Source organism: Polistes canadensis, unplaced genomic scaffold (assembly GCF_001313835.1).
Source record: "Polistes canadensis isolate GaletaPanama2010 unplaced genomic scaffold, ASM131383v1 scaffold_71, whole genome shotgun sequence".
NCBI classification, from domain to species: Eukaryota; Metazoa; Arthropoda; class Insecta; order Hymenoptera; family Vespidae; genus Polistes; species Polistes canadensis.
Window position 1 is genome coordinate 385,244 of NW_014569618.1, and position 12,992 is coordinate 398,235.

The window sequence follows — 12,992 nt, forward strand, 5'->3', positions numbered from 1 at the left end:
TTTTCTTTTCTTTTCATCGAATGGCTTTCCCTTTCTTTTTTTTTTTTTTTTTTTTTTTTTTTGGTTCATTCACACTTCTCTTTTCGAGAAAAAAGGTGTGTAAGGGTTGGTGGTGGTGGTGGTGGTGGAGTTCCCCTTTTATCGTCACTCTTTTTCTAGATCTTCAACACAAGGGCCTTATTCTCTTGTTCTTCTTCTTTTTCTTCCCTTTTGAAGAAAAAAAAATAAAAAAAATAAAATGGAGTTACGCTTTCGCATTCGTTAAATTGGCGGCGTGCCAATCAAAGGTGTAGGTATACCATGGCCAAATATATATCCAACCATCGTTGAGGGCCTTTGTGAAACCGAACGGAAGTCATCAGAAACTTCCCAGTTGGCACTGGCCGACCGAATATCCTGACTGCAATTACCCATCGTACAAAAGTGTGTCGGATAGTGTGTGGTTGCTCTCTCTCCTGCGAGTCCCTTTAACACACGTGTAAGTTTCTCTGACACACGTACACATCACTATTCGGCTTACTTTGCTTGTGTATATATTTATGTATGTATGTATGTACGTATGTATGTATGGGTTGCGTGTATCTGTTAGTGTATATATATTTACCTCGGTAAAACAGTAGCGTGCATTAGGAAACGTTCTACAGGTAATTTACAGACCTCGCTTTGTCTCTATCTTCACGTAAATAAGGCAGGAAAGGTTGGAATTAGATTTTCTTTAGAGATCGAGTTTAACTTGATAGCCCTGAGTCGGGATTACTACCGAATAGGCCAAATTTTCTTCATCCACCACTCCTGTTCTTCAATTTGACTTTTCAATTTATGCGCAATTTTGTGTGTGAATATATGTGTGTGTGTGTGTATACGACGTTCCCCACGTTTTGTGTTTTTTGATTATTTTATTAGTTCAATTTCTTGTCATTGCTTTTTATTAAATTATTTTCCTTCTATCCTTGGAAATAAAAATTGTCATCGATCGGATATAATATTTAATTATTAATCGTACCTTTCCCATATATGAACACGGATAAACTATTTTCGTTTGAATATATCGAACGCGAACAATAAGAAATTGAACAGAGACAGACAAGACTTATGTGATAGATGATAAGCTTAATAATTTTCTATTTTTCGTATTCGTTTCCTTGACATTCGTCCTACTCGTGACTTTCTATCCTTCGAGTATTTCAATGCGATAATTCAGATTTAAAAATATTCATTGCTTTTAACTTATAAAGATATTCTCTTGGTGTTATATCCTTTTGAAGAAAACAAAATCTTTCAAAAGGATAATAGACAAAAAATATGTATTGCGAAATTGTAACGAATAGTTTGAAACAAATGTGTATGTTACAACGATACGAAAATATTTTCCAATAAATTATTGACGTTTCCGGTGAGAGATAATGAAAATCAAAAAAAGAAAAAAAAATTGTTAAAAGAGAAAAAAAAACAAAGGAAATAAAAGCGATTGGCATCGGAGTATGGGAAACAAAATTTTTAACGACTAGGTATCCCTCTGAAAAATAATTCGATACGACTCGGAGTTTTTTCGTCTTTCTTTGTTAAAACTTTTCCATCGTCGAAGATAGAAACGCCAATCGGATTCTCCCCTTCCCTCCCATCCCATCCCCTCCCCTTCCACCCCGACCCGTTACTTTTCCTTCCGCACCATATTTCTTCGTTTCGATTCGATTCTCGCGACCTCTTCCCTTTTTCCTGTTCCCATCCCTCTGACAGACGTCGGTGAAAGACGCGAAAAAGTTTCACTGACGTTGAATAAAGCGACTGAAACGAGACGAGAGTACGGAAAAATAAGGAAAACTCTTAACGTTACCTCACTAACTGACTCAAATTCATAACGGAATAAAAGAGATTTTCATAATAATAATAATAATAATAATAATAATAATAATAATAATAATAATAAAAATGGTAGATACTTATAACTATTTAATGTTACTTTTTAATCTTCTATTATCATAGTCAGTACTCGAACATAATACCCATAGAACACGTTTACACCGTACTATTAGTATTACAACTATTACAACTACTACTACTATTACTACTACTACTACTACTATTACTACTACTACTACTTTGAAGTATCTCGAGTCTTCTCTATCCTCCCAACGGCCTAACTTTTTCCAATAATATGCTTTCTTAAAGCACGACGTTTTCCATATTATACGTACATTACACGCGAGTCCTATTTATAACAGAGTGTTATCGCAGGAAAACTTTACATCGTAGGAAAATTTTCTTTAGATACAGAGGAAGAGGGGATGGGGGTGGTGGTGATGGTGGTGGGTGGGTGTCGCGCTTAAAAATCGCTGAACAATATCAGGAACTACTTTGATAACTATTCTGGAAGTCTTTGTAAACAAGGATATAGGGAAGAACTAAGAAGTGGGTGGGTGGGTGGGATTGGTTGGGGTGGTTGACACTGAAGAATTCAACGAATTTTTAGCTTCCTTAACGAAACTCTAAGGTAAGGAAAGTTAGCCGAACCGTATAAACCGCCGAGTGACTTAGTTCTTGTTAAGAGTTTTCGTATAAACGGGTTGAACGAACCACCACCACCGTTCGCGAGTTTCGAATGGTTCAGGAAGCATATCGAGTTAGTAGTCGTTATTTCTGAACTGAAAGAACTGGGGACAGGGTATGGAGGAGGAATAGAAGGATATGGAATAATAGAAACGGAAACGAGTTGTATTATATCGAAAATTGTTCGTTGGTATAGTTAATCGTCTAACAATTATTAGAAATTGGGGAAAATTTTTATTTGAGTTAGTAAACGATATAGAAAATATTTTCTAAAACTCTTTTAGGTATATCTTAAGAATAGGTTAAGTCAAGGATTGAACTACTTAAACTGTATATCCTTCACGAGGCAACTTTCACGATTACCACCGTATACCATACCACCGATCTTATCGTTTTCGGTAAGAGAACTTTGTGATCGTGCGTTAAATGGTTTTAATGAAAATTATCGCGATTTAGCGTGAGATTCGTGACTAAGTAAACGATCTTGAAAATTGTTGGTTCTTATTGATAACTACGATTAAACCGACCAATTATCGTCCTCGCATATACATATATACATATACATATATATATATATATAAAATAAAATGAAAAACAATAAAAATATGTATATCAGATTGAAGATGATTTTTATTTAAAAATTGCTTACTTTGAGATGTAGAATTCGTGCACGTATATGAAAGATTAATCGAAGTAAGGATAAAAAAGATATATAAAAGACAGGTGGGTGGGTGGTAGGGGGGTGAGGAGAGGAGGGTGGGGGGTTTAGAAGGAAAAGGAAAAAAATTTCTCGACCATATTGAATAATGATATTAAAAGTGATTGAATATTTATTGTAACGATATATTCTCTTGGGGAAAGTTTCTTTTTTTTTCGTTTTGTTTTGTTTTTTTTTTTTTCCTAACAGAGAAGATATAATAGTCCAGAGGAGGTTGTTGTATGAGAGAGAAAATCGATAAAGGAATGGGATGGCGTTTGCAAAATTATGAATATGCATCCGATATTCGTCTGACGTTAGAGGATGTTGCAGGTAGGTGTGTAAGAGAGATAGAGAGAGAGAGAATGAGTGTTAGAGTGAGATGGTACGAGACGAATCTACCGTTTGCAATTACTTGACGTATGACTGCGTCACATAATGTACCCTCGAAGTTAATCCACGCGTACGAGTTGTCATCGTTCATCAGCAAACGTTTCGACGGTTACCGATCATCTTGCACGGGCCGAGAAGCAAAGATAAATACGACTGCCGGGGGTAATGAACGTAAATTTGTTCGGCGAACGAACGCGTTCCACCCGCCCACCCGCTTGCCGCAATAAACTTGCGAATGTGAAAGGGGTGAGAGAGAGAGAGAGAGAGAGAGAGAGAGAAGGGGGTTAAAAGTAGAAGAGAAAAGGTCTCGTGCACGACGCGGAACGATCTTTATCTCGGCTATAAAAGGGAACACGACTTGGTGGTGGTGGTGGTGGTGGTGCTAGGGGTAGCTGGTAGATCGTTGGAAAGCTAAACTTCTTGTTTCCATTAGACGATAGAATACTTCGTATGCCGAGAGATCGGATAATTGAGCGTCGTCTAGAGAGACGAAAGTACACATAATGAAGGAGCACTGTCGTAATACACCTACGATCGGATATAAGGTTTCCTTCAGTGAAAATCATCGGACTATAAAGTCTAACGAAATACGATAATAGTTGGTAGTACGAACTTATACATATACATACATATACATATATATTCGTATTCTAGTTGGCGTAATTGGATAGAAGACATTCTATGAAATCAGCTGATTTGCCTTTAGAATTCACGGTCTTTGTGGATAGACTTAGTAAAAGGAAGGATGGATGGATGGATGGATGGATGGATGGATATGAGATCTAACCGAATCTATTATTTTCTTTTGTCGAGAAGTTAAAGGGGGGGGGGTGGTAGCGGGGGAAAAAAAGTTCACGCGATGGTAATATGATGGTATTCGTCGTGGTTAGGGGGAAGTCGGGGTAGGGAGTAGGGGGGGGGAGGAAGAACATTAGACGGATTTGAAGGAAGTAAAGAGAATAGGTAACTCCCGAGACGAGGATTACGGTTCATCCAAAATGCGTCAATCAAACTGGGAAGATTATGTGCCGAGGGAGGGAGGAAGGGAGGCAGGGAGGCAGGCCGGTAACTCAAGTTTCTCTCCAAGTACTCGTTTCAATTGTACGTGCAAAATGGAGGCGCAAAAGTTTATGGACACATTGTGAGCGCCGGATGGCTGAAGAAGTTTCGAGAGTTTCGCGGCTGACACGTCGTCCCAAGGATAATGCAGTGAAATTTCTACGTTGGTACATCAGTTCCATCTACTATACTATAGTCACCTTTATAGAGATAGTGTACCACCTACTACTCTACTTCGACAGATTATTATTTCTATTCAAGAGAAGGAAAATCGTTCTAGTTTAATTATCGATTCTTTCACAAAGGAACGAACAAACGAATGAAGGAACGAAGGAACGAAGATCCATCTACGACTTACTACTAATATTTTTTTTCTTCTTCTCTCTTAGTATTCTTCTTATTCTTCTTATTCTTGGAGGAAGGAAAATGTAATTATCCTTGAAGAGAGAGAGAGAGAGAGAGAGAGAGAGAGCGTTACATCGTGCTAACGATAACGATCTCGCGTGACTCCTGCACCGAGAAGATACAAAGAAACGTCACAAAATTAAAACTAAACAAGATGGAAGAAATAAATAAAGAAGAAAATAAAAGTAGAAGTAATAATAGTAGTAGTAGTAGTAGTAGTAGTAGTAGTAGTAGAAGAAAAATAAGAAGAATAAGAAGAAGAATAGCGAATAGCAAATAGGGAATGAAAAAGTCGAGCAATTATCTTTACAGGCGTAGCTACAGAAGGGGAGGTGAGTGGATGGGAGGGAGGGTGTGTATTTGCATTCTCGTGCGAATCGATTTCGTGGTTACGGCAATATTGGACGTATCGTGTGTAAGCATAAGAAAAGAAAAAAAAAGAAAAATACTAGAAGAAAGACAAAACCCTTTTCCCTTACAAAAGAATTGTAAAAGTAGTGATAGAATGAGAGAGAGAGAGTGAGAAAGAAAGAAAGAAAGTAAGAAAGAATGAGACAGAAGGAAGATAGGGGGAAAAAAATAAAAAGGGAAAATATATCGCGCGATCTCGATAGGTTCGATGGTGTTAATTCCTATCTCGAACACGTACTGCACACACCCTGTTACGGTTCTTTTTCCCTACGAATTTATTCCTCGGACGTGGTTGGCATAGCGACAACTGTATGCTTGAGATTTACGTGACCCTTCTACGCCGCTCGCGCGTACACACTATAACCGTGAATTCTTTTTCTTTATTTTTATATCCCTTTTTGTTTTTTTTGCTTTTCCTATGGTCTAGCAATTCTCCAGCCTTTCGTTTGTCTTCTGCCTTTCCGCGCTCGATAATTAATGGAACTCACTCTCTTTCTCTCTCTCTCTTTCTCTTACAGTAGTAGTGGAAGACGTCTCCGAAAGACGTCGAGATATATCTCGTGCTATGATTTACCGTACGAGTCACGATGCTTTATCTTAGATACGTCTCTTACGCGAGAGAACGCGTTTGCAACGTCTGAATTTCCACACCTCGGACACGTACGTTCTCAACGTTTATACCTATACGTATATCTCGAAATAATTTCACCATGTCAGCCTGTTTCGTGCCTCTTGCATGTACGTATGTATGTATATATGTATGTATGTATGTATGTATGTATGGCGTTCTATATGTTACGTACTTAACTTACATATGTAGGTACGTATGTATTTATCTCTATGTGCTGTTTCTATCTCTCTTTCTCTCAATCTATTTCTATCTCTATATCTTTCTCTTTCTCATTTTCTCGAATGCTCTAAGATCTTTGAAATTGCTTCGGAAGTTAGGAGTCCGACTAATTTCGAACAACTTCCCTACCACCGATGCTTTTAGTCCACAAAATACTCGTGTATATACTAGTTCATTCTTGTTCCTTCTACGTTAAATGCATTTGCATTTTTTTTCTCATTATATATATTCTTTCTTTGTTTTGTTTTTTATTTATTATCTTTTTTTTCTTTTTTATTATCATCAAAAACATCTTTGCGATTTCTTTTTTTTTTTTTAAATGTTTTTCTATTTTGTCTTTTTCCCCCGTTGGAAACGAAAACAAAAGACAAAATATCCAATTACCGTGGAAAGTAATTGCTTTGCAGAAGTCAACAATAGTAATCCTTTCTTTCTCTTGATCCTCTCTTTCTCTTTATCTTTCTCTTTCTCTTTATAATATATTACATTTTGTTATGCAATCAAACGTGTATTATATCTCACACATTTAAATATAATATATTATATTAACTCGGATATATATATAAATATGTCAAGATATTAGATAGAAAGATAGAAAGATGGAAATATTTTTTGAAAAGAAAAGAAAAGAAAAGAAGTAGAAGCAGGTTAAACCATCGAATACCACCCATCCCCACTCCCCACCAGCTGTATCCCCTAGCGACATAAAATTCTTCTATAGTGGCTCGAACTCATAACGATAGGACATTATCTCATCTTCTCGGTAATATTTGCATAAGCGATAAATTTCAGAGTCATTTTCTTGATAATGCTACTCGAAGATCGAGTAATAAAGCGCTCAGGCTCGTAAGCTATTTATATAGGTACGCTGCGATACACATATAAGTGTCTATTATATGGTGTATGTGTGTCGGTCCGTGTTATACGTATCCGTGTAATACAAGAGATGTGATCATAATATTTTAATGAAAAAAAAAAAAAGAGTAAATATATTTAAAAAAAAAATAATAACATCGAAGAGATTGGAAAAAGAAAAGACAAAGCTGCACCACCCCATACACACACACACACACACACACGTGTGTGTGTGAACGTGCATACGCACGTACACAAATTGATATTTTTATCGAACGGTAGGGATAGTGGGATTTAGAAAAAATAATAAAAAAAAAAAAAGGAAGAAGAAAAAAGGACAATGAAAGATTGAACGTTTTTTCCAATTTCATTCGTCCGACTCTTAAGCGTTGAATCCGGCTCTATCTTTCGGTAGGATGCGCACGTTAAAACGTATAACCGAATGAAAGCTCACATAGAAGTGAACAAACGTTGGACACGTCGCTTGACGTTTAGGGTTTACCCGTTTCTACCTTCAAATTTATAGCAACTAATATATATATATATATATGTATGTATGTGTGTGTATTATATAACAGTATTACGTTGAGAATTCTTGGAATATCCTTCTTATCCTTTAAATGAGAAATAGAAAAAGAAAAATATAGAAAGAAAGAGAGGGAGGGAAAAATGATGGTGGAAAAGGTGGTGGTTGTGGTGGTGGTGGAGGAGGAGGAGTACAAGGCTGAGGGTAAAAAATATAAAAGAAGAATGAAAAGCAAGAGGTAAAAGAGAGGGAAGAGAGGACCGACTGAAGTTTCACATTTTTCCTTCGAATAGAGAGAAAGTTTTAACTTTTCTCGTAAAGTTTTCACGCTCGAACGAACGAACGAACGAACGGGCGAGCTTGCTTCCGTTAAAATCGACCTCGAAATTATAATATCTGCGTTTGCCGTAGAATTTTGCTCGGAGTCTAGTTAGAGCCGAGCTAATATACGATCTAGAATAATCCGTAATATTGGACGAGATTAATTATATATTACATATACATATACATAGATATATATATATATATATATATGTATATATATATCTTAACGTGTACACGTATCTGTTAGTATATCCTACGATTATAGAGTCGGTTCAAAGGGTGTTCAGGATTCAAAGATCTCTCTTATAGATGAGGGTATTAGTTTGTGCATCAGAGTTGGTGGCTCATTAAGTGTAAAACAAAAAGTATATAATTATAAGTTGAAATAAACTAAAATAAAATAAAAAGATAATATTGAGATTTAAAGTAATAAATAAAAAGTAAATAACGCGTAAGAGTATTATTAACGTTAATGATAAAAAAAAAAAAAGAAAATTATTTTATATCCAGACGAGAGATGGGTATATTATAATTAAACTTTTCTCTACTTAAAGGTTAAACTACCTGTCAAATAGTTATACCCATAACTTTTCTACATCGTGTAACTTCATCGTACGACATTATAATCGTTAAACTTTCTTAACAGTCAAAGCAGCTTTTACGAGACGTAGTTGTTTAAATATTAATGTTACTCGTCAAAAAAACATGCAAAAAGAAGAAGAATATGGAGAAGAAGGAGAACAAAAATACTACCACCACCACCACCACCACCACCAACTTCACTATAATATATTTCAAGAATTTCACGATTGTTTTATGAGAAGAAGTGGCTGGCTGGCTGGTTGGTGGTGGTGGTGGTGGTGTATATAATACGTAACACGAGGTTTTAGAAAAGAAAACGTAAGTACGGTCTCTTTTTGTGAAATAGAACAAAATGTTTCTCTACTACCTTCTTGTCATAAGAGAAAGAAAGGATGAAAAAGAAAAAGACTAGAAAAAAACTAAAAAATAACCAGAAAAAAATCAAACTTTATTCGAGTAATAAGGGACGGGGTAATGTTCGAAGATAATGGTAAACGTTAAGACGAGAAGAGATAACCTATGAATTTTATCATCCATAAAGTTACGATTTCAACCAACCCTCACACGATTCTGTTACTCTTACAAGCACTGGCCCTTTGTATCAAGTCTTTGTTCGCGTTCTAATAATACTCGATTATCTCATTTCTCATATCCTCTTTCCATCTATTTAATTCTCACCGTGTTTCTATTTTCTTTCTTTCTTTCTTTTAATCTACCCCTTTCTTTATATTTTATATTTTTTTTTTATTTTCTTCTTTTTCTTTCTTTCTTTTTTTTTTTTTGTATTATTTTTCATTTCCATTCATTCATTCTTTCTTTCTTTATTATTTCCACCGTTGTTTCAGTTTCCTACTCTCAGAAGGAGGAAGAAAATTTCAAACGAGAATGAACGAACGAACGAGAAGACTCGTCTTTCGAAGTAAAAGAAAATTAGTCCTTCCAGGGATGAGTTAAACTTTACTCCAGTTAAGCACGAGCAGCAAAAGGGTCAAGAAACGCCCCTAAGGGGGATGAGAAGATTGTGGAGTGGGAGGGGGTGGGAAGGGGTTGGATGGGATGGGCAGGGGGACAGGGTGCGGGAGAGAAAAGGGGTGGTTGGAAAAGGCCAAATGAATGAGTAGGGCTGTATTTGAAATTCAGAGAAAATCCAGCTTAGACCACGTTAGCGGAACCCAAAGTTAAATATATCTCTAATCAAAGTAAAGGGGATCAAAGCGATTTTACTCTTTTAAAATGGATCGGCATAACTTTACAACCCTCTTCACTCCAATCCCTTCCCTTTATAGGAATTCATCGAATCGAGCTTGGAAACGTTTCTGTATTTGTTTATAAAATGAATTTTATCTTCTTCTCTCTCTCTCTCTCTCTCTCTCTCTGTCTCTCTTGCTGTCTTTTTTTTATTTTAATCTGCCTTGATCATTTTTGATCATTACATTCCTCCGTTCCCTTTCATCCGGTTGACCGATTTAAAAGTAATTAAATGTCTATCGAAAAGAATACTAAATACAATGGGGGAAAATAAAGTAGGAAATGAATTGGGAAATGGTGGAAAATACGATTTTGATTACGGTATAATGAATTTTTGCGTTTGACATCGGCATTGTTATCGTCATCATGTCCAAACGAACGGTGACAATAGAAACACAATGTTCGATAAGATAACTCCTATAAATAGGGAACATGCAGATCCATCCGTTCGTATGCACAAACACGATTGTAATTCTTTCTTTGTTTTTTTTTTTTCTCTCTCTCTCTCTCTTTTTATCTCTATCTGTTTCCCCTTTATTTATCTACCAAATCTCCGTTTGTGTCTTCTTCATCTATCTCTTTCTATTTTGGTCCATGTAAAATATCTTATACATACATTAATGTAATTAAAATTAAAATGTAATAAAGGCTATTAAATATAGATTGAAACATGAAAGATGTTCGAATTTATATCGTAGTTTATTGTGAGTTTTAATAAATGTCTCAACACAGAAGTATAAAGCAAATACTATTTTCCAGTTAAACTTTGTTTTATCTATCTTTCTCCATCTATCTATCTATCTATCTATCTATCTATCTATCTTCCACCATCTCTCTTTTCCCTTTACCTAACTCGAATATAGTTTTACCCAAGGGGGTAGGTCGATTCTCGCGCATTTGCTTTTCCTTCGGAAATATTTTTCTCGAGAATACCATTGGGAGATATCGAAAAATCAATGAGTTATGTATCCTATTAGAAAGAAAGTAAATGGAAATATAAAAAGAAGAAGAAAAAGAGAGAGAGATAATGGTTAAAAAGATAAAATAAAAAGGGATAGAATAATATGTTGACCGAAAGTGGACATAGTATTTATAGTTGATAGGTAAAGGTAGATAAAACCGTGGTAGGGTCGACTGTTACGAAGATAACGTCGTTGAATGGCATTTAAATCGCGAGAGCCTTAAATCGAAATCCTGTCATTCTAAAGTCGCTGCTCGATCGATAAATCCAATGGGAACGGGAAACGTTGAAACGAAACTGCAAGGTTCAATGGGGTGGGTTACGGGGTTGAATGTGGGGGAGTAGTCTCGTAGTAGGTCCGTGCGATTTAACGAGTTGAAAACCCTCGTAAAGTCGACGAAATGTCCTTCCCGCAGAATACTATTTCTATCTTTGTCTATCTTTCTAAGTTTCATTCGAACGGAATTCAAACCCGCATCCTTTTCTCAGCCAGCTAATCAACGCCAGAGAAAGAATGTAACTTAACGCTCGAGTAACACTTACGTGTCCGCAGATTGTTGCGAAGATATTCAATCGCTATTGGCCATTATTATTATTATTTAGAGCACGCACACAAACACGCGCACTGCTACCCCTTTTTTTCTTTTTTTTTTCTTTTCTCTTTCTTTCTTTCTTTCTTTCTTTATTTGTTTTCCTTTTTGGTAATACCTTGAAAACTCTTCGAAGTAGGAAAGTTTGCTTTGGGTCGCGAAGTAAAATCTCTTTTAGTGACACCCTTTTGTGTGCCCTTTTTCCTTACTTCCTTCCTTCCTTCCTTCAGTTGGTTTGTTCGTTATTTCTTCTTCTTCTTATTATTATTATTATTCTTCTTCTTCTTTTTCTTCTTCTTTTAAACCAGGACGAACGAGGGACACAGAAATACTTCTTCCTTTATATAATCCAAATCTCAAATCTTCTTTTTTATTTCATACGTTTTTTTCCTGACCTTCTCACCTTTATATCTTATCTTCTCGAAGGAATAGAAGGAATATAGAAGAAGGTCTCTCTCCAAAGAGGGAATTCCCTTTCTCGAATCACGACGATTACTTACTTCACTTTGTGATTATCTTTCTCTCTCTTTCTCTCTCTTTCTCTTTCCCCTTATCTTTCTTCCTTCATCAAATCGGACGCGGGAAAATTTATTTCTCGGCAACACGAGCGATCAAAGAAATGAAATGAGAAATTACACCTACGTATATGCACGTATACATTCGTCTCTGTATACATATATTTATACATTTAGTATATATATAAATATACATATATATATATATATATATGTACGTATATAAATATGTATATAGAAAGGAAAACAAAAAACAACAAGGTGTGAATTGTTCGATCGGCCGCCAATAATATTGGTAGTTACTACTTATATATTATATATATATATATGTATATGTATATCTATATATATATATATCTATATATATATATATATATTCCAGGGTTTTTATCGAAAATGGTCGTTGAATATTTCCGCGAGGACTTTTCCGGCGAACCGTGTGCGGCCCGCACCCCCGCACGAGTCGGACTCGATTTCTCTCGGAAGGTAGGAAAACGACGAGATTCTCCCGTCGCGCCGGTAGGACGTCGACGCCGACGCCGCTCGACGTTCGTCGTCGGCGATGCTGCTGCTGGTGCTGGTGCTGCTGCTGCTGCTGCTATTTCTGATGGTGGTGGGGTAGTACTGGTGGTGGTAGTAATAGTAGTAATGGTGGTGGTGGTGGTTGTGGTAGTAGTGATGGTGGCCGGTGGGGATGGTGGTATTGCTTATGATGGTGTTGGTGATGGTGGTGGTATTGCTTATGATGGTGTTGGTAATGGTGGTATTGCTTATGATGGTGGTGGTAGTGCTGGTTATACTCCTACTCCTAGTTTCTAGCTCCTAGTGGTGGTGGTGGTGGTAGTGGTGGGGGAATTGGTAGTGGTGGTAGTTAGGTAGTTATGGTGGTGGTGGTGATGGTGGCCGGGGGTCGAGGGTTTCACCGGCTTCGCGACTGCGCCCTTTCGACTACTCTCTTCAACCCATTACGGTTCTCGCCCACCGTGTGGGGTCTATACCTCGCGATATCTAACCTTGTTTGTGTGTGTG

General features: G+C 36.6%; 1 protein-coding gene across 3 annotated transcripts in view; it reads right to left on the minus strand.

Moving 5' to 3' along the window:
• LOC106786301 (acid sphingomyelinase-like phosphodiesterase 3b) overlaps positions 1–12,114 on the minus strand; it is a 36,287-nt gene extending 24,173 nt beyond the window's left edge. For 2 of the 3 annotated variants that reach the window (XM_014747522.1, XM_014747523.1), the window contains exon 1: positions 11,402–12,114. The gene's annotated coding sequence lies outside the window, so the exon portion shown is untranslated. The remainder of the gene's footprint in view (positions 1–11,401) is intronic. The other variant, XM_014747524.1, reaches the window with a different exon arrangement.
• Between the last annotated feature and the right edge of the window lie 878 nt (positions 12,115–12,992).